Source organism: Pongo pygmaeus, chromosome 10, assembly GCF_028885625.2.
Source record: "Pongo pygmaeus isolate AG05252 chromosome 10, NHGRI_mPonPyg2-v2.0_pri, whole genome shotgun sequence".
Classification (NCBI taxonomy): Eukaryota; Metazoa; Chordata; class Mammalia; order Primates; family Hominidae; genus Pongo; species Pongo pygmaeus.
Window position 1 is genome coordinate 25,389,780 of NC_072383.2, and position 23,091 is coordinate 25,412,870.

Sequence of the window (23,091 nt, forward strand, 5' to 3'; positions counted from 1 at the left end):
TATTACACTGAATAATGAGGAAATCAGTGGTGAACAAATTAATTGAGATCCCTACCCTTACCAAGCTTATAGTCTTATAGATTAGATTAAAACTAACCATTCTATTGATATGAAATTATAGACTACGAAAAAATACTCTGGAGGAAAATGCAAGGTATGAGAGCATACACCAGGTGAACCCAATCGTGTCTGGAATATCAGAAAATGTTCTCCCGAGGGAATGTCAATTCACCTGATCTGAAAAGGATGAACTAGAGGTGAAGAATCTCCTAGCAGAAAACAAACAAACAAACAAACAAAAAAAACAAAAAATCCCCTCAATAGCCCTAAGCTGGGAAGGGAGTGCACCATGTGTGAGAAACTGAAGGAGGCCAGGGGGTCTGCTCTGCAGAAGGTGAGGGAGAAGGATAAGGGAGATCATATGGGGCCTTGCAGGCCAAGCCATAGATTTTGGTCCTCAGCACAATGAAAAGTCATTGATAGTTTTCCATTAGGGAAGACCTATGATCAGATGTGCAGGTTTAAAACCTCTGTAAGTACAGAGCATTTACCAGAGCAGAGCAGCTGCTTGGAAAGACTCTCAATTGGGAGGATATTTCAGAATCCAGGCTTTCCTGGACTGGCCCAGGATGAATGGTGATGGAGATAAAGAGAAGATGACAGATGAACAATATTTTAGGTTGCAAAATCAACACAGGATATCAAAGATAAATGATAGGAAAGGTGACCATTGCTCTCTAACACAACAGGATACCTGGTCGTATCATTTGCATAATAAGCAAGTTTGGATGGGTAGAGTTCAGTTTGGCAGCGGATAATCTAAAGGGCAGAGCAGTACATTTTTATTTTAATGATCAAATTTGTGTGATTGGTATCATGAAATAAGAGGCCCAATCAAGGATGCTTAAATCAAACTGGGGACGAGAGGGGAGATTCTTTGACTTTTTGGCATTTTTTATTTGTTTCCTTCTAGTAACTTTTAAAAAGCTAATATAAAACAATGTGTGTGTATTTTAACTAAGTTTAAAATTTTAAAACCTCGTTAATGAAGTCACAAGATTTTAGGGGTGGAAAAGATCATAGAAATTGTATAGAGTTGACAAACTTTGTCCCCCCAAAGCTTGTGACTGGCCCCAAATGTGTAAATGAAAATGTTAGAAATCAGCCAGATTCATAGAGATCACTGCAGCAGTGGCAGCAATGCTTTGTGCAATATCAGGATAGTGTGGTTCCCAGCCAGCTCATCACCAATATCACCTGGGGTTCAGGAGTTAGCGGGTATGGTGAGGGGTGCATCTTTTTTTTTTTTTGAGACGGAGTCTCACTCTGTCACCCAGGCTGGAGTGCAGTGGTGCAATTTCGGCTCACTGCAAGCTCCACCTCCCGAGTTCACACCATTCTCCTGCCTCAGCCAGTGAGGGGTGCATCTTCTACAAACAGATGCTGGGCCCCCTCCCTGGAGATACACATCCTAGCAATCTGGAAGGGGGCACCCAAGGGCATTTTAAAATGCCTTTAAGGTGATTTGATGATGGGCCAGATTCAGGGCCCACGTGTTTAATATCCCACGATACCTTTCCTTAGATCATTTAATAAGATTATTACATTGATATTTTAAAAACAAATTGCTTATTTTTCCTAATTAAATGTTTTCTGTTTAAAGGCAACCAAAACTGTTCATTATGAAAAGTATTCATCACTGGTATGAGTTCAAAGATTTTAAATTCAGGGTTTGACACAGAGGTGAATGATAAGAGGCTTTTCTATTTCTGGGGAAAAATTACTTATTTCCAGACACAAAAAGATCCAACATAAATAATTCCCTTTTACGAAACAGAAATCCCTGGCTGTGCTAAGATTTTTCTAGAAATTTAGAATAGTTTAGTACTCCTAAGAATAAAATGTCTGATTTAGGCATTTCACTTTGAGCATTTTTAAAAAATATAGAAAGATGCAATTGGTCAAAATCCAGCCCAATTTATTCTTTGTGGACTTAAAAACACTCAAAAGGATAAAAAAGGGGAGATATTTCACATAAAAGTGGACATTTTTATTAAACAGCATTAATATCAGATTTTCTGCAGAATACAAACAAGATAGAAAACTTGAAAAACTGAGCAAAATTGGATGTTACCAATATAGCATAAAATAATCCCTTAAGTATTGATAATCAATCTAGACTCCAGTGAAAAGAAACACAGAGATCAAAGTTAAGTGAAGCAATGATTAGGGACATAAAGGAAGGAAAGAGAGAGGTGCAGGGATGGTAGGTAGGGAACCAGCACATCTGGCTTTAGTAAAGAGATGAATATAGTGAGTTATTTTTTGTCTGACTGACCATTATGCCACAGAAACATGCAAATACTTTTCTGGTTTCTTTCTTTGCAGATTCTATAGTACCTTTGTTTCTCTCTGTTCCTCCTCCTTCCTCTCTCTCTCGTTCTCTCTTGGTGGCCATTAACTACACTGACAGTTTGACAGGCTGAAATAAGGAAATAAAACACTTAAACATTGTTTCCTGATGTATGCATTCATCTCTTCTGCCAAACACAGATATTGAGGAGATACTTCACTCCTCCTGTCAGCTCACTAAATTACACCCCAGCTCGCAGGCAACACCATGCACAGGCCTCTCAATCTCAGCGCACCTCAGTTCCTACCAGAAGAATACGCAAGGACTTCATTCTTTTCACCCAAATCTTTTCTTAATACTGAACTTTCATCAACAAATTGGTGTTTTCTGTAAAAGCTGATTATTTTCCCATTTTTAAAAAAACCTCTGAATGTAATTTTATTTTGTAGGATTTCCGAATACTTGGACTTAAGTAATGGCAAATGAATACTAAACCATCGGTTACATGTTATATCCTTCTACTAACCAATAAAGAGTTTTGACTTTTTAAAACTAGACACTGACCATCCCAAACATTAACCCTGTTGACAGATCCAGTGGCAGAGAAAAAAGACTGATCATGACACCCCAATGTGTACTATGAATAATAGATGCTTCTTTCATTCTTATTTGCATATGGCAAATAAAGTCAGACTTCTGTAGAGCAAACATTGAATGTCTTACAAATAATAATTTCTTCCAGAGAAGTTTGGTGTGGATTAAATTTTGAGAGACTAACAGGTAAGTGGGGCGTGGTGGGGAGAAATAATGACTTTCACTGGGTTATTTATCTTCCTGTACCACCATTAACATGAAGGAGGAGAAACTTCGAGGTGAAATATTTAAGAAATTTTTTTAAGACAAGAGAAACAAGACTTTAGGACCTCTTCCTTGCTGCATGCCTTCAACAGCATTTATTTAGTGCCTACTATACGCAGTGCACGAGTGTAGGTTCTGTGCAAAGATGGGAAGGAGAATCACGTGTGTATCCTGCTTACCTCCTCAGAATCCTGCAGTGATGAAGACGCCATCATCATGAGGAACTAGAATGCAAAGCAGGAGGTTCCAATGGAAGCACAGGGAAAATGCTACAGAAATTAAAAGGAGATAAGACTACCTACCCCACCAACCACAATTGAAATTGTACGCCTCAGCCGGGCTCGGTGGCTCACACCTGTAATCCTAGCACTTTGGGAGGCCGAGGAGGGTGGATTGCCTGAGCTCAGGAGTTCATGACCATCCTGGGCAACATGGTGAAACTCCATTTCTACTAAAACACAAAATCTTAGCTGGGCGTGGTGGCGTGGGCCTGTAATCCCAGCTACTCTGGAGGGTGACAGGAGAATTGCTTGAACCTGGGAGGCGGAGGTTGCAGTGAGCGTAGATTGTGCGATTGTGCGACTGCGCTCCAGCCTGGGTGACAGAGCGAGACTCTATCTCAAAAAAAAGAAGAAAAAAGAAAAAAAAAAAAAGCCTACTGAAATTGCATGCCTCAGTTTAGCCAAAACACCAAACAAATTTTCTGTATTTTAAGACTTACATACTTTATTACAATCCCTTGTTTTGGGTTACCTATCTCTTTTGTCTGCCTATAAAATCCATGCCTTGTCTACTTTGTTCATTACCATATTTTCAGGACTGGCACAGTGTGTGGCACGTAACGGGCATCCAATAAATATTTGTTGAATGGTTGAGTGAACTATTTTGTGATAATAAGAAGCAACTGAATCTGATTCTCTACAGGATGGTTTTCTGAGTTTCTTACTATCTTATTGAAAATCACCAATAAAACAGATGGGAGGTTTGTGTAAAAATGTGGGACACCTCAATAATTATAGATACTACATTAATTAGCAGAATTGCCAAAACATAGCCAGCATCGAATGGCTATTTTTATATAAAATTGAGGATTTCCTTTTACCAATAAGAAGCCTTCTTTGCAATCCAATAATCATTAGTGATTACAGTATTAATCACAAAGGTGATGCACAGGAAAATTCTCTGAAGTGTTCCTTTCTCCTCTTTGTTCTGTATCTTTCCCAAGAAATAATACTTAACTGCCAAAAAAAATTGTCCTTTCAGCGCCTATTGTCCCAGCTACTCGAGAGGCTGAGGCAGAAGAATGGTGTGAACCCGGGAGGCGGAGCTTGCAGTGAGCCGAAATCGCGCCACTGCACTCCAGCCTGGGCAACAGAGCGAGACTCCGTCTCAAAAAAAAAAAAAAATTGTCCTTTCACTGTCTTCCAAGAATGGTAATTTAGTTATTGCTAATAAACATCAATAAAAGTGGAAGGTTACTACAGTAAGGATTACAAAGCAATAAATGGCAAGCATAGGTCATTAATCAAATCCACTTGAAGAACAGTTAAACCAGATAAAGTTAATTACCTTTACAATCAACTATTTGCTATCTAAATCATTTTGTTTTGTCAAACATTATCTGAAATAATATTTGCTACTATTTATTAAGCATTTCTTTATAGACACTCTGGATAGTATTACATACATGCTTCTTCACTAAAGTCTCATGTTTACCTTAGAAAGGAGGTATATATCTATCCCCACTTCACAGATAAAGAAACTGAGGCATCAAAAGTGTATCCTGGAAATTGAGGAATCCAAGTCCACCATGCTTTGAATCCCAGAAACATTTCTACTCCAACTATTCCATGCTTATCAGTACATAATGCAGTGACTACGTTTGCTTTGGCTTAAAATTATCATATATTTCAAAAGGAAATTCTTCTTCGTAGTAGGGACAACTTTAAATTGAGCTTTTTCAAGTCAGTATAATGTGCAAAATACAAACTTAGTTACCTGAGTTGAAAACTATATCATATTATCCCATAAAAAAGTCTTAAGCGATCTGATTCAAAATATCATTTTGATTATGGCACAGAGGATTACTCATGAGGTTAAGGCTAGGTGAGGGCCCTGATGCTCTGGTCTTGCTGTTGTCTGGTGGGTGAGTTAGGACACACGCCACAGGATAATTCTGACTAATTTATCTACACGCATCTTCCTCTTGCTTTCTCCCACTGTTCTCTCCAATGTCTTGGCAACATATTACCTTTTGAAATGTTTACAAGGGGCACTAAAGAAAATCGGTATGGAGGAAGAAATTGTTCTTCTTGCTCCCCCTTAGCCATACTTTTGGGATGAGATCTGAATAATTCAGACTCCAAAAACTGTACTCTTTCTATTGCAACATATTGCATTCCAATAATTTCTGCTGGTTTTAAGAAGTCAAGAGAAACCCTGCTTTTGCATGCTCTCGTGCTCTTTTCTAAATTTAATTGATACATATCTTATCAAGGGATAAGGAAGAAGGCTAAGATTTTTTGTCATCAGCCTCTAAGACATCCAAATGATTCTACACATATCCTACCTACTCTTGACCTGCAAAGACATTTGAATAGCTTTGAAAACAAAAAAGCTGTCTCTTTTTACCACACTTACATCATTCCCCAATTCTGGATTTAAAAACAGAAACTTCACTCACAACAACTAGATTTTTAGCTTATAATATGGGGAATAAAGGTCATAGTGAGAAAATGAAGAGGATTAGTGGAATTGTATAGAGAAAGAAAAGGAAGAAAAGAAAAAGGATGGCAGGGACGGAGGGAAAGGAGAAGCTGAATAAAATAAGGGAAGGAGACAGAATCTTTTTGTTTTATCCACAGCCTTTGGTAAAGTTACTTAGAAGTTTGCTTTAAAACAAAATTGCCTCTTTCAGTACTCAGTGATATTTTATTTCTGTGTAACTTCCTCCTCAAATAGGTTAATTACAGAGGCAATTAGTCTAGCTACACACAGGATGTCACTATTCCCTTATATAAATAGAACCAGTACACATGTTTCAGGCAGAGAAAAATATCTGTAAAGACCAAATTTCAAAATGTTATGGAATTCTGTGCTGTGAGATGCACTTTTGCCCAGTTTGGGTGAAATTGCATGTTTTCATCATTCTTATTTAATGAACAGTCCTTATGTTTTATTATTCTCATGGAAATTCTTTACGTCAACTAGGAAAATCAGCTCAAATTATCATAAAAAGTCCAAAAAGTAGAGGGATCATGGCACTAGGTAACTGAACAGGAGTAAGGCCTTGTTAGCAAGGCAAATAGATAGGAAAAGGAGAGCTAGAACTAAAAAAGCTAATCTTATTATTAGTTTAAGCAAATGTTCCGACCTATGCAGCCTCGAGGTTTTTTGTGTGAGTACTTCATTTTACATATTGAAAGTGTGGAAATTAGTAACTACTGTAGTTCTGAGATCTTAGTGGTTCATAGCGCAAGAGGCTTTTAAAGTGAGCTGTTCTAAAAACTGGATATATGTATCTCTGGGTCGCAAGATCCAGACTGAGTGATACACATGGAATTCACAGGAAAACTTGTTAAATCACTAATAATGGCATCCATTTTCGCCTGAAACCCCTAACTACTGATTATTGTTTATACGTTTATCAAAACCAAAATGATAAAGTGCTCTTGAAAAGAATAAATTGCTATATCTAGTACTAAATACATATTCATAGAGGGCACTCCGTCCTTCTTGATGGTAGCTACCCAGGATGACAAAACTGAAAGACGCTGATGACACACTAAACATCTATGGTTCATTAACTCGCTTGTTTACTGTGGTTACAGTGAAAGCAAGGTCTTAGGTCAGCTCCTCATATCGACCAGCACATTCCTTTCTCTTCTGAGGCCATAGAATATTCCATGCAGTTTTGACTGGCTCTCTCAAAAAAAGTTTGCCATTGGTCACACCATGGCCTGAGAGAGGAAATTACATGACCATCCCAACAACAGAAACAAAGCAGATCCCATTTCCTGCTCAATGATGGCCCCAGTGCATTCTTCTCATACATGAAGCACTGCATGTTGCTTATAAATCAACCTAGAAAAATGTGTGCTTGAGCCCTGAGATTACTCTGCCTGGGTGTGAATCCCGCCCCGCCTCTTACTAGCTATTGAACCATGGCAAGTTATTCAATTTCTCTCTGTCTCCATTTCCTCAGCTGAAAAAGTGGGTATAATAATAGTACCTGTTTCATGGGGTACTGTAGGAGGCTTAAATTATATAATACAAGCAAAGCCCAAGAACAATTCCTGGCACAAAGAAAGTCCTCAGTAAATGACAGGTACTCTAAGTATTCTGCATTGAACAAACAGTGAACCAACAGTGATGAGGCTTTTTCAGATTTTGTGTGTGTGTGCACACGCACGTGTGCATGCATACACGTGCACACACGCACATGTGCATAAATCTACAGGTCTTGCATTTAAGTTTACACCCCTATAAGAAAAAGTGGAATTTTAAACGATGGTTAAAATTGACAGGACAAACAAACTGAGCCCTGTAAAGACCTCTATCAGCACTAGAATCTCCCCATAGTCTAGCCTGTCTGGTACAGCAGTCTCTCCGGGATTTCAGTTCAGGCTTACCTGAGTGTACAGCAGCAACAAGGTAGAACAGGCTTTCTTCTTCTACTCCAAGAGTCCAGAGCTACGCTGATGACACAGGGATGGGCAGAGAAGGGAGTGATCTCCCTTCCAGAAGATGAACAGTGCCACTGAGAACCTAAATAACTGTTTTATAAGATATAATTGGCTTTACTGCTTCTGTGTGACCTTTCTGTCCTATTTCCTCTAGAAGGTTTGATGGTGGGTGGGTAAGTCAACTATGCAGCTAAGTCAGCTAGGCAAATAAGTGCTTTGACTACAGTGCCTACAAATATAGAGATATGTGCATATGTATATTCTTTCCCATGCATGCACCAGGATAGCTCCAGAGTATGACAATTAAAAGTACGTTACAGAAGTCATAAGGGGCACATTTGGATATTTCCTTCAATATCACAGCCAAAAAAATAATGTTCGTTATTACAAGTCACATATACGGAGTGCTTTCAGTCCCATCATCTTTTCACTTGGGGATTTCCTGCTAAGATTTAGTCCTTTTATGCAAGACAGTAACCTCTAGGTTTTAAAATTACTGATCTTGTATTTTCAGTCACTGTAACAGCCTATTTGGACTGACTTCACGGGTAACCAGATCAATTGTGTAGACATTAATACTTAAGAAGGCGTGGGGAGAGGGAATCAACTGGAACACTCAGCCTATAAAATGGACTATAAAATCACTATCAGAATAGACACTATAAACAAAATAGAATTCTTCACAGCCCAGTTCTTCTTTACACAAATTAGTGCAAAGTACAACTCATATCAGCCCTGATGATAGGACTCTGTGATCAGGTAAGGAGTCGACACCAGGAAACTAATATTAACCTGGCTGGTCAGTTATAGGCGTGCTACCCTTTCCCCTCTAACTCAATACTTTAGATGAGTTTGATATTTAACAATTAGTTAGATATTTTATTCAGAGATTTTTCTCTCAAATTCTATAGGATCTCAGAAAGAAAATCACAGTGGTCTAAGAAACCACGGTAAAAAAAAAAAAAAAAAAAAAAAAGGAGGGCTATTAGCATAACAGCATTATACATTTAATAAAGTGTCTTGATCCACCAGTAGAATTAAGTGATTTGCAAGACCCAATTCCTCAAATTCATCATTCACAGATATGTAAAAACATGTAATCAAATATTATTTCTATTACACACTATATAAAAATATATGAAATATTTATGGATATTAAAACATTTATAATTATAGAGCTACTAACTTTATCCTTAATGTTATTTAAATAATGAAAATTCACCTGTGAAATAACATCTAACTAAATTTTGATAAATTGGTTTTACTCATGCTTTTTTCCTGTTTGCACTGCTTTTTCCCCTTTTCTCTCTCACCAGACTCTTGGTTTTACTGAGCAAAAAAAAATTAGTAATAATTTAGATTCATTTTTTGGCTACATATATTTAATAGTTTCGCCTTCCCCTCTGTCTCTTCTTTCTGCCATCACTTCTGGAACACAGCCAGAAGCCATGCTGGAGCAGTGCCAGCATGTCCTGTTCTTTTGCAATTTGACTGCCTCTGTATACATCTCAGTTAGGCTTACCTAAGTCACCATTTACAATATTGAGTAGAAAGAGCAGGTTGAAATAGTCAGCATTTATAAGCCCACTGGTTACATGATACAAAATATATAGCCAAGTGTAGAATTTATAGCAATAACATTTATGTATCATGTTACTCCTAGGACAATCTAATTTATAAAGTACCTATTGTGTATACATAAGGAATAATCATAAATCATTTACATTAAACAGTGTCAACTGTTTAACCCAACTTTCCCCCTAAATTCTGCAGACTGCGATTAATGAAGTTTTTTAAAGGAAGCACATGAAAAAAAAAAAAAAAGTCTGATTCATCTTAGGTGAACAACATACCCATATATAGGAGCAGGTGTCTGTAGTATGATTTAGAATACCTATGGAACATCTCTGGAAAATATTAACTTCCTCTGAAGTAGAGAAATGTCCTTGAAAGTGAGGTGGGAATGTGGCAAGAGCCCAAATCTGTCACCAACCTCAGGCTTTCTTTTATTTCCTTCTTAGGAAAGAATGGATTTAAAACAAACAAACAGAAAACCTTCAGGACCTATTGGATCAGTTGTCTGACATGTTTTCATCTGCAGGCATTTTTAGAAAACCTGAGAAAGATTATTTAGATTAGCTGCTTTGTCTCTTTGACTCCTAGTTAGAGAAAAATCCCAATCAGTGACCGAAGCTTTCAAGAGTCCTAAAGTGAAACTCAAAACATGTATGCGAATTTTCTCCCTCTGTTCACTCCTTAGCTCATGTCCTATTCAGAGAGGCAATTGTCTTTAGTAATCTATGCTTTGGGGTTCTCAATGAAACTCATTCTGCTCCTTAAAAGCCCTTAAAATTAATAACAGGAAATGTTTTTACAATTCACATCTGTAAATGCATTTCATCTTATCTGAAACTCACACCTACACAGCCAAATTGGACATCCCATAAGAAAAATATGGTTTGGATTTTTCTTACAGTATTTTGATCTTCTATCTTCTGTCCTTAGAAAGGACTACAAGAATGACATAATCTTCTTGCCTTAACCTACAGTCTTAAAAATATCCATTGATTTGTGTCAGCCAAAACTGAAGAACAAGTTAACATTTTTTCATATATATATATGAATAAATTTGTTCTTTATTCTTTATATAAGTGAGAAATTCACTTTTCCTCCAAACTCTATTGATGACTGATATTACTATGGAGAGAAGCAATTCCCTACCTGGGTTAAAATTAAAACTGGAACTGAAAATCAAAGGAAGGAATGCATAGCAAGAAAATCTGTAAATCACTTTTCTGAGAATGAACTACACCTGCTGTTTTCTACTCACAGAAAATTGACACTATGTAAAGATATGTTGTAATCTAGAAAGGAAAACAAAACAAAATCTATACACACACAGAATGATCAGAAATCCATGAACGTCTCAGTCGAAGCAAGAACTGGTGGCAAACAGAGGTTTTGGGAAAGAGTTTATTTTCTAAATAACATGTTAATCTTCATAATCAGATACACAATGGCCTTTGTATAACTATTTTGAAAGCTGATCATCCCCCATAATAGCTGTATTTCAGTGGCATTAATTGGTAGGGGAAAAATGATATATTTCTCCACAACTTGGGTATATTAAACTTGAGGAGCAGTAATGACTCATTTTTTCGGTTCAAAAGTTTATTCATTCATGAGGAACAGTGCTAAATTCACAGGGTTTTCATTTGTGCAAAGAGACAAAAGGTGACACACTGTACCGTCTTTATTTAACATATTTATTCTTTAAAAATATCTGGTAAACAAGGAATTCTTTCCCATTTTTGAGTGATATTTTGAGTTGCTCAAGAAGAAAAACTGTTATGCTCAAGTGAAGCAACTTAAAACTCCAGGCTGACTCCTTCTTTCAAGAAACTAAGGAATCTATGTAACAATAAAGCATAATTATGATTTCCATCTCAGTGAGAGCTACTCTTGTCTTCACCTTGTTAAAAGGTTAATTTCTTCCCAATTGCATAGAAAAATAAATGATCACCATGCAGGCATTTAGAAAGTACCCATGTTTTCCTATGATTGACCTATACCTTCTATCAATTCTGTCCAAATTACTCAATTAAAAATAATTATTAAGAAAATAAATGACTTCATCAACATGTTCCAAAACAAAATATGGATAAGAAAAAAAATCAGCTAATCTACACAAAATTTGATATAATTATTGAAAATGATTTTCTTTACAAATTACTTTAATAGACTTGATTAATACTTTTTTAACTGAAGTTGAAGAGATTTGGGATACATAAAGACATAGGCTTCTATAGCAATAAAAGCTATTGAATCAACATCAGGAAACTTCTTTTCCTAATATGTCTTTTTATGTTGCCAGTGTAAAGTGCTTACCTTAAATAAAAGATTTTGCCTAGTTTTTTAATACAAATACTAGCACAGAAGCGCCCCCAAGGCTGAACCACTCATTTCCACTTTAGTTAACAAAATGATGTAACTTGCTTTTATTCTTAATTTGGTATTATCATTTAAACTACTTGTTACATATTATCCTCATTTTATCTCTTTATTCAGGAAATAGTCCCAGTAACAACTCATTATCCTGGATGGCCATGGGTATCAATGCTGTTGTTTGTTTGTTCTAGAAGGCATCAATTCAATATCACCATTCGAGTTTCTTATCCTAGAACCCACAGATTGCTAGGAAATCCAAAGGCTTCTAGAATGACATGCAAATTTTCATGTATATGTGCCCATTGTGATTTTTCTGGCAGCAATCCATTCTTTCTTTGCTACCTAGCATTAATGCAGCCTCTTTCAGTTAATAGTACCCTATTTCCTTCTGGGATACAAACCCAATGCCTAGTCCATGAAAATTACAAAGGTGATTCTGCTCTCTGCTCCAAGAGACGGGCACAGGATTATTCAGTGATCTAATCAGAACGAATTAGGACAAAGACACTTTTGATAGGGCTTCTGGGAAAGGCATCTTCTCTTTTTCAGCTTGAAGCCTGAGAGGATGTTACAGTTGAAGCAATGCCCCTGCCACCATCTTGCTACCAAATGAAGTCAGAGACTGAAGCTATATTAGTGGAAACTGAGAGATGGAGAGAAATTGAATTCTGTTTACATTATTTTAATTCAGAAGTTAGATCTGTACCTGAATTTTTCATGTTAGTAAAGCACATGCACGCACATTCATACTATTCTATTCCATAATATTTGCATAGCTGACCCCTTCTTCAGTGTAACTATTACTGGCTTTATTTGACCTTTCCTATCTAGTGTAAATTCCCCCCTGTACTCTGTACTCTGTACTCTTGACTGCAGTCCATCCTACCTGTCTTTAATCTTATTACATATTATCAAAATCACATGCCGTATGATGTTCATTAATTTGGTACAGAGGAATTTGGTCAGTTTTCCAGTCCTTTTCAATCAAATTTACACAATGCAGGATTATTTTCTAGTGGAGAAAAAGAGAGAAAGCAAAGGGGTAGAGGAAGGAGAAAAGAAAAAAAAAAGAAAGAAAAATAGGCTTTAAAACCTGAGAGTTCAAATAGCCATGTAGTTAAGTTTCATTTAATGGTGAAACAAATTGAGATTTTGTTTAGACACATATAAGAAAATCCATTTTGCTTAAGTATCTTTAGCAGATATTAGTAGGAAATAATTTTTATGCATTCTGATCTCAATTGCAACCAGACTTAGCTGACATAATTATGGAGCCCCTAAAAGTAACTGCTGAGGTTTAGAAGCACTTGCCACTTCCTATGAGCTGGCTCTATAAATGCCAAGAGTGAGTATTTTAAATTAAATGAATAGATTAATAAACATCTTTGGAATATCCATCATTAAGGCTGATTTATGTTCTGTTGCCAGCAGTAATTCAAAGAAATGCCATGCTATTCAAAAAATATTGCATGTTGTCCTACCACTTTGCCAATGTTATGACACCACATAAGTATGACAATATCTATATTCTTTTGCAGTACTAACTATACACAAAAGCCAATAGATATTAAACCACTTTAAGTTTACATGGGCATCAGCATGGGAACAACTCATATTTATAACTCTGATGAATGGCCTTTCATTTGTAAATTTATAGTGTATCCATAATTTCTTAGGAAACCAAGAGGTTCATTCAAAAAATTGCCACAACATTTATCTATGCAAAGATGATGGATATGGTTTATGTAATTAAATGCTTTTAAAAATTAAAATCATATTGCCAAGAAAAGAGACATGTTCTTTCCTGGTTTCCTCACATTTTAAAATGATCAGAACTGCACTCTCAGCAGTTATGATGTTCAATCTAAACAGTGTACTAACACTTATTAAATATATCCAAATACATCCTTGTTAGAGCTGTGTAGCATTTTCTTGAACTACTGGAAATTAAGCTCAACTTAAATTTCTTATTTTCTAACTCTATTCCCCTACAATAAACTATAAAAGATAGAAAGCAGCATTAGAATATAATAGTTTTTGTTTATATTTACTGCATTTACTATATTTAGTTCTTCAGGACTACTCACGGCATCCTGCATGGTTTACTGTAAGAAGAAACTACTATAATTTTTATTATGACTCAAATAAAATACATATTTTGGCAAAAATCAACATTAATTAAGGAAGGAAAGATACATTTTATCCCAATATAGATTTTGCTCAATTGGAGGAACTGATGAAGTAGGAGAAGATGAAAGATAGCAATTATCAATAAAGTAACCAATAAAAAGCAGAAGAGTCAATATTTTAGGTGTGAAGAAGAAATGCACGTTGTTGCTAATGTGTGATGTGCTTTGGTGGCATTTCTAGTCTACTTTCATTTGCCTTCAAACACTCACAAGTGTAGGAAGTACAGACATGTCTCAGTGGCTTTTTAAAATTTAATCTGCCCTATTACTACAGAATCTACAAAAATGGAACCTGTTTTTTATCGATTTGGTTATATGAGCAACAATCTCCAAATTATCAACTTTTTTTAGCATTAGTACATTCAGTAAAAGGAAAAATTGTGCCAAATACTTGCAAAATTTATTTGCCAGATACTTTTTACATATTAGCTCTCTACACACTACTTAACACAAACATCATATTAAAAATAACAAAATAAACATTGTACATACCCCAGTAGGTCGCTAACTCCTTGTGGGCAGGAACATATTTTTCATCATCTTTGGGTCATCAATGGCCAGCACAGCACCTGGGGTATAACACACACCCCATAAATGAGTTTGCATTCATTAAATGGTACAGTGCTGATTGGATTCCATTTGGAAGGTATGAATTCAATGAAGTAACCAACCATATATCAACCTTGTTCGTCTATATCCTACATTATTAAAGGAGCACTGCACATTCTTATAAATCTAAATGACAACTTTATTCTAAAAACTCAATTCTTGAGAATAATTGCTTCTAAATGATTATTATATTACATGTCATTATACTCTTTCAATTTTGGTGGAAGTAACCCAGTGAAGTGTTTGAGATGTCCTTTGGAGTTAGGCCAACAGAGGTCCAAACCCTGGTTCCACCACACTATATATACAGTGTTGGATAAATTACTTAATCTTGCTAAATCCAGCTGTCTGTAAAGTAAGGGTAACTATAGTGTCTTTCTAATAATGTTGTTCAAAGGTTTAAAGGAGACAATGCCTAGCATGCTGTCTGACACACAGTATACCGTCTTCATCTTCCCCCTTCCCTCCTCATTGGTGGAGTGAAGAATTAACCTTGGCCAAAGAGATGGGCATCTGCCTTCAGCTATGAGAACATGATCTCCTGAACTCAAAATGTCATAGGAGTGTCTTTGTTTGGCTGAAGGCTTTGGCCACTGAACAGTCTAACAATGTGATTTACAATGGGTGGTTTGGGCCAAGCAGTATCAGTTTTGCCTCTCAAAGGGGCCAGAAACTAAAACTATCAGCCCAACACCAACATTCAAAAGGGGTTGGACACTAAAGGTCAGCCATGTAGGGGACAGTATGTAGTCAAGTCCCAGTAAAAACTCTGGACACTAAAGGCTCAAGTGAGCTCCCCTGGCTGGCAATGCTCTGTGCCTACTGTCACACATCGACGCCAGGAAAGTGACATATCCTGACTCCATGGTGAGGACAACAGAAGCTCTGTCTCTGATAATTCCCCAGACTCTACCTTACATGTTTCTTCTCTTCACTGAATTTAATCTGTATCCTTTTCTTAAAACAAACCATAACTGTGAGTATAACAGCTTTCAATGCATTCTGAGTCTTTCAAGCAAATTGCTGAAGCTGAGGTTGGTTTTGGGAACCCCCGAAACCTGCAATTGATGTCAGAAGTGGGGATTATATCGTGCAGAGAACTGGCTTCCTCTAATCTTGACACTAACGATAGAGTTAGTTAAACTTGCCCACTTTCCTTCTTTAAATCTAGAAAGTCCGAAAAGCTTTGAAAGCTAGCTTACTTTACCACTCAAGTGAACTTATTAACAAAGATCTCACTGTTAAAATTCACTTTGACTTGATATTTACATATAAATCATATCCCATTGCTTATTTTTTCTCACACAAACAGTAAAAGCCATTCCTTCCCTATTCCCAATAATAGATATAGAAATTGTTTTGGGGTTTTTGTTTTGTTTTGGTAAAGTGAAAGGTAGTAACATTTAGAAATGAATGAATCACACACAAGTAAAATTTCTAAAGATTATTAGTAGTAGATCTGTCAAGGTCAGATGTTAGAAAATAAACTTCATTAAAAGATGTACTGGTTTTTGGCCGTGCACAGTGGCTCACGCCTATAATCCCAGCACTTTGGGAGGCCAAGACGGGTGGATCACGAGGTTAGGAGATGGAGACCATCCTGGCTAACACAGTGAAACCCCGTCTTTACTAAAAATACAAAAAAAAATTTTGCCGGGCGTGGTGGCAGGCGCCTGTAGTCCCAGCTGCTCAGGAGGCTGAGGCAGGAGAATGGTGGGAACCTGGGAGGTGGAGCTTGCAGTGAGCTGAGATCGCACCACTGCACTCCAGCCTGGGCAACACAGAGAGACTCCATCTCAAAAAAAAGAAAAAAAAGATGTACTGGTTTTGGCCAGGCACAGTGGCTCATGCCTGTAATCCCGGCACTTTGGGGGCCAAAGCAGGTGGATTGCTTGATGCCAGAAGTGTGAGACCAGCCTGGCCAACATGGCGAAAACCTGTCTCTACTAAAAATACGAAAATTAGCCAGGCATGGGGGCATGCGCGTGTAGTCCCAGCTAGTCGGGAGGCTGAGGTGGGAGAATCGTTTGAACTCAGGAGGCGGAGGTTTCAGTGAGCCAAGATCGTGTCATTGTACTCCAGCCTGGATGACAGGACAAGATTCTGTCAAAAGCCAACAACAACAAAATGACGGCTTCCCTAACAAAATATTAGTTAAATCATATATTCCTTGTATTTCTCCTAAGTGCTTTGGTTGTTCCGTGCAAGAAAATGCTTACAACCTTGTTAATTTTTTTTAAACAAACAACAATTTGGCAGACAGAATAGTAAGACCACCCCAAAGATCCTACTGAAATGTTGAATATGCTCAGCATAATGCCCAGGAATGTGAATATAATGGATTTTATTCCATGAATAGGTTATATTATATAACGCAGGTGATTTTGAGACAGATTATCTGCGTGGCCCTTACCTAATCGATTACATATGTCTTTTACATTTCAGTCTAGAAGTCAAAGAGAAGATGGAGATTTGAAGCACGAGAAGGATTTGGCACACCACTGATGTCTTCAGAATGGAAAGTACACATGGCAAAGAATATAGGCAGCCACTAGGGCCTACGGACAAGCCCTAGCTAACAGCCAGCAAAGAAGCAAGGACTTCAGTCCTAAAAACACAAAGAACTGAATTCTGCCAAAAACAAGTATAAGTTCGGAAACAGATTATTCCCCACAGGGCTACAGACAAAACCTCAGCCTGGACAACCTTGATTTTAGCCTCATGATACCCTGAACAGAAAACCCAGCCAGGCTGTGTTGGATTTCTGACCTTCAGAACTGTGAGCCAATAAATGGGCATTGTTTTAAGCCACTAAATTTGTGATAATTTGTTATACAGGATCACAGGCTTCTGCAAGTCTTATATTAACTTCTCTTTAGTCTTTCACCCTGAAAACAGGAGTCAGTTATGGGCTACGTTTCCTTAACCATATAGACCCCAGATTGCTATTCCTGAAACTGACAATTCTTGTACCCACTCTGAATAACGAATACAAAACAAGGTACTAAGTTGTATGTAAAGAGATCATTTGTGCCAGGCGTGGTGGCTCACACCTGTAATCTCAACACTTCGGGAGGCCGAGGCGGGCGGATCACCTGAGATCAGGAGTTCCAGACCAGCCTGTCCAACATGGTGAAACCTTGTCTCTACTAAAAATATGAAAATTAGTCGGGCATGGTGGCACGCGCCTATAGTCCCAGCTAGTTGTGAGGCTGAGGCAGGAGAATCGCTTGAACCCAGGAGGTGGAGGTTGCAGTGAGCTGAGATCGTGCCACTGCACTCTAGCTTGGGTGACAGAGTGAGACTCTGTCTTTAAAAAAAAATAAAGAAAAGAAAAGAGAGAGATCATTTGGAAAACTCAACTGCCTACCTCCTGTGAGAAATGAACTCAAATACACAGTAAATTACTTCCAACTTTTCTTAGGTCTTTTTAAAAGGTGAAAGTAAGCGGTAACTGCTGCTTCTTTTTTCATATTATTATACTTAAAGTTCTGGGGTACATGTGCTGAATGTGCAGGTTTGTTACATAGTTATACACATGCCATGTTGGTTTCCTGCACCCATCAACCCATCATCTACATTAGGTATTTCTCCTAATGCTATCCCCCCCAGCCCCCCCACCACCCAACAGGTCCATGTGTTCTCATTGTTCAACTTCCACTTATGAGTGAGAACATGCAGTGGTTGGCTTTCTGTTCTTGTGTTAGTTTGCTGAGAATGATTGTTTCCAGCTTCATTCATGTCCCTGCCAAGGACATGAATTCATCCTTTTTTATAGCTACATAGTATTCTATGGTGTCTAATGCCACAGTTTCTTTATCCATTCTATCACTGACGGACATTTGGGTTGGTTCCAAGTCTTTGCTATTGTGAACAGTGCCATGTGCATGTGTCTTTATAGAGTGATTTATAATCCTTTGGGTATATACCAGTAATGGGATTGCTGGGTCAAATGGTATTTCTAGTTCTAGATCCTTGAGGAATTGCCACACTGTCTTCCACAATGGCTAAACTAATTTACACTCCCACCAACAATGTAAAAGCGTTCCTATTTCTCCACATCCTCTCCAGCATCTATTGTTTCCTGACTTTTTAAAAGCTGCTTCTTTAAACAGACTTGGGGATGGGTGCAGCGGCTCATGCCTGTAATCCCAGTACTTTGGGAGGCCAAAGTGGGTTGCCTGAGCTCAGGAGTTCAAGACCAGCCTGGGAAAAATGGCAAAACCCCATCTCTACCAAAAAAAAAAGCTGGGTGTGGCAGCGCAGGCCTGTGGTCCCAGCTACTTGGGAGGCTAAGGTGGGAGGATGGCATAAGCCTGGGAAGTGGAGGCTGCAGGGAGCCAAGAACGCACCACTGCACTCCAACCTCGGTAACAAACCTGAGACCCAGTGTCAAGAGGAAAAAAAAAAAACAGACTTGGAAAACGACCATATGTTCAGTGCAAAGTCTAAGTATTTGGAGCGTGGGGATCATTGAAAAGCAATCTCTTCCAGTAGTTTTTCTAGAATATGTTTAGACTATGTTCCTACAGTTGCTCCCTATCTCATTCTCTTTCTATTCCCTTACAACACTACCATATTTTTTATAAAACATTAATCTTATCGTGTTGTGTCCCTGCTCAAAATGACCAACTTAAATGACCTTCAAGATAAAGTCATTCACTCATTCATACAATATTTCAGTGTGTACAATATGCTAAATTCTGTGTTAGTTGAAGTCAGCATTCTTTAAAGAAATTTAGTTTCCTTTTCTTAAACATATGCAAGGTATAACAGGCAACTGGGTTGAAGCTGTATTTATATCACCACAATAAATATATTCTTATTTTAAAATTGATATTATTTTTGGTTGACAAATCATAATTATATTACATTTATAAAGTAGAATGTTATATTTTGATATATGCATATGGGTGTATAGATATGCACACATACACAGATATCAAAATGGATATATATAGATATCTATATATAAGTAGATACAGATTCTTTAACCATGACTAAAGGAATATTGAAATTATTTACATTTTAAAATTAAGGTGACTGCCACTTGTAACAGATATGTTACTTTCTGAAATATTTCTAGATGCAGTTCCATATCATGTAAGTCTTACTCTTGCTGTCCCTAGATTAATGGCCTTTATCCTTTCAAGGGGAGGTCAGCCACCATCTAGAACAGAGAGGCCACTAATCAGCTTTGAGTTTCAGAGCTAACCTTTGGAAATCTTAGATAACAAACTCGAATGACAGAATTTGAGAGTAAAAAGCAGTGAAGATCTCCAAAATATGTCCCTTTACGAAACAAAAGCAAAATGCAGATCATAAACAGCCAGTGTGGGAGCTCTCACACACCTAGGGAGGAAGAGGAGAGAATATTAGGCAAAGAAAGAGGTAGAAGAGGGATGAAGAGCTCAGAGGTGGGGTTCAGGCTTTCTCCATATTGGTATTAATATTTGGCTTCCAGGGCACTGGTGCAGAAGCCTATCAGTGGCACAAAGGAATCCACGGCCCTGTGGGCTGACAGTCCTCTTTCATGGACATTTCTTGGTGGCAGGAGTTGAGGGTGGTAGTGAGAGCACAGGACAGTCTGGGAATCCCTGTTTTTAGCCTTGTATCCATCTAACCTGGTGAGAGAGAAATAAAAAGCCACAACTAAAGGAAGGAAAATGCCTGGATTGACTGAGTTAAAGTTGGTTATTTATTCCTCGCAGTTGGTGCACACGTGCAGGGAAACTGAAAAGTCCTATGCTCTGTTCTGCCCTCTCCAGACCACCGCACACACACACACACACACACACACGCACATGTATTCACAAAACAGAGGCAGACTGAGGAAGCCCTGGGATGGGGAGAAAAGGGGGAACCTCAAGTCCAAAGGCAATGGTAGGTCAGCAACAGATTCACTGGCTCAAAGTCCAGTTGGGGACAATTGCATCAGCAGCTGATCCAACAAGGACAGAGCCCTTCAGGGTAGAGACCAGATTAGGGTGCAGAATCCAGGAAGGACCCAGAGGTCAACTCAAGGACCAGCATGAATAAATGTGACAGCCCACACTCCCAGCCCTAGCCACAGTGATACAGCCTCCCCCAAAGATGGTTTCTTTAGTTGGGACAGAGGCAGGGCCTGCACTAGGGTGAGATTTGTGCAGTCACTAGGGGGACACACAATTAAAAGAGGCAACATTATTCTCAGGGCCATGTGGGTGCAGGGTTGGCACCTGAGAGTGCTGTCTCTTATTTTGATTTATTTATTTTTTTGAGACAGAGTCTTGCTCTGTCACCCAGGCTGGACTGCAGTGGTGCAATCTCAGCTCACTGCAAGCTCCGCCTCCCGGGTTGATGCCATTCTCCTGCCTCAGCCTCCCGAGTAGCTGGGACTACGGGCGCCCGCCACCATGCCCGGCTAATTTTTTTGTATTTTTAGTAGAGATGGGGTTTCACCGTGTTAGCCAGGATGGTCTCGATCTCCTGACCTCGTGATCCACCCGCCTCGGCCTCCCAAAGTGCTGGGATTACAGGCGTGAGCCACCGTGCCCTGCGAGAGTGGTGTCTCTTTACATTTTGCATCCTAGGCCCCTCCTTCACTCCATCCTGCTCCTGGGCCTGAATGGGGAAATGGAAAAACTAATAAACAAAGAGGATTTGACACAGCTATTTTGTGTTCATTTTTTATTCCCTTTCAACCTGCCCAGTAAGGTGAGGGGTCAGAAGCAAGAATAAGGCCGGGTGCGGTGGCTAAAGCCTGTAATCTCAGCACTTTGGGAGACCAAGGCAGGTGGATCACCTGAGGTCAGGAGTTCAAGACCAGCCTGGCCAACATGGTGAAACCCCACCTCTACTAAAAATACAAAAAATTAGCTGGGCATAGTGGTGGGCACCCGTAACCTCAGCTACTTGGCAGGCTGGGGCAGGAGAATCGCTTGAACCCAGGAGGTGGAGGTTGCAGTGAGGCAAGATCATGCCACTGCGCTCCAGCATGGGCAACAAGAGTGAAACTCTGTCTCAAAAAAAAGAAAAAAAAGTGAGAATACTTTATGGAAACAGCTCTATTTTTGTTTGTATATTAAAGTGGATGAATTTTGACCCCATTAGATGTGTCTCAAAACTTATTACACTATTTTATCAAATATTTCCCTATTTAAATTACTCCAACCGCTTTTAAAAAGTCTTTTTTTTTCTTTCCACCTTCTCTAAGTATATCAGGTCCATTTCTTCCCATGCTATTGAAAATTACATGTTATCTCACTCAACATACAAAAGGAACCAAGCACTTCAATTTCCTAAGTTTCACTAAGAAAGATGACCACTTCTACACCCTGCCAGCCTAAGGCGTATTTCCTAGCATCCTCTTCTGAAGTCTGCCAAAAAGATGCACAATCTAAAATCTAAAACTGTCATAAATCTGAGATACTATGGCAACTTGCCTAATTTAAACTTTTAAAATGTGCGTCATTGCTCCTTTTACAAATTCCAAGAACTTTTGCATTTTTTATCTAACACAGAGGTACCTATGGAGGTAGCAGTGTTGCATTGGAACCCGCAGCTGGAACCCATGGGCCTTATTCTCTGTGGTTTACCAGTTAGCTGAGGGTTGTTGGATGAGTCACTTGATCTTTCAGGGTATTACGTTAATCACATGAAAGAGCTGGTCTACACAACCTCTAAAGTTCCATCCTGCCCTAATATTTCTATCTTAAGTAGATGGTAACTTCTGATGGCATCTTAACCTTGCAAATTCATGAATATAGGCACCAAAAAGCTAAACGATTTGCCAATCATGTAGGAGAACTGGTAGCATGAAAAGACAGAGATGGTAAATGAGACTCAGATGGTCAATAATAATCATAAGAGCAAACATTTAGATATTTTATAGTAGCTCCTATGAGTAGGCAATGTGCTAAGCATTGTCATGTGTTACCTGGCTTAATTCTCAGAACAATGCTATGGGAGAGGCACTTTTTTTTTTTTTTTTTTTTTTTTACAGAGTCTCACTCTGTCACCCAGGCTGGAGTGTAGTGGTGCAATTAAGACTCACTGCAGCCTTGATCTCCTAGGCTCAGGTGATCCTCCCACCTCAGCCTCCTGAGTAGCTAGGATTACAGGTGTGTGCCACCATGCCCAGCTAATTTTTTGAATTTTTTTTTTGTAGAGATGGGGTTTCACCATGTTGCCCAGGCTGGTTTTGAACTCCTGGCTTCAAGCGATCCTTCCACCTCAGTCTCCCAAAGTGTTGGGAATACAGGCATAATCTCGACATGGCCCCACTGGGCCAGCCATCCTCTGCCCTAAACCTCTACCTTGGATGCATTTCTCCTCTTACAGATGTAGATTTGTCATGTTCTGCATCATTCATCTGACTGAAAACCAATATGACAACTGCAGCCCATACTGTGTACTACAGCAAAAAGCACATTGCTCTTATCCATTAGAATATGGCTCCACAATCAAA

The 23,091-nt window shown here is 38.5% G+C and overlaps 1 protein-coding gene across 8 annotated transcripts in view; it reads right to left on the reverse strand.

Moving 5' to 3' along the window:
- Positions 1–23,091, reverse strand: part of SOX5 (SRY-box transcription factor 5) — a 1,038,078-nt gene that overhangs the window by 827,893 nt on the left and 187,094 nt on the right. For 6 of the 8 annotated variants that reach the window (XM_054445328.2, XM_054445330.2, XM_063672517.1 and 3 more), the window contains one exon: positions 14,526–14,602. The exons of 1 other annotated variant lie outside the window; for it this stretch is intronic. The gene's annotated coding sequence lies outside the window, so the exon portion shown is untranslated. Of the gene's footprint in view, positions 1–2,400; positions 2,466–14,525; positions 14,603–23,091 lie in introns of those variants that run through there. One more of the 8 variants, XM_054445332.2, reaches the window with a different exon arrangement.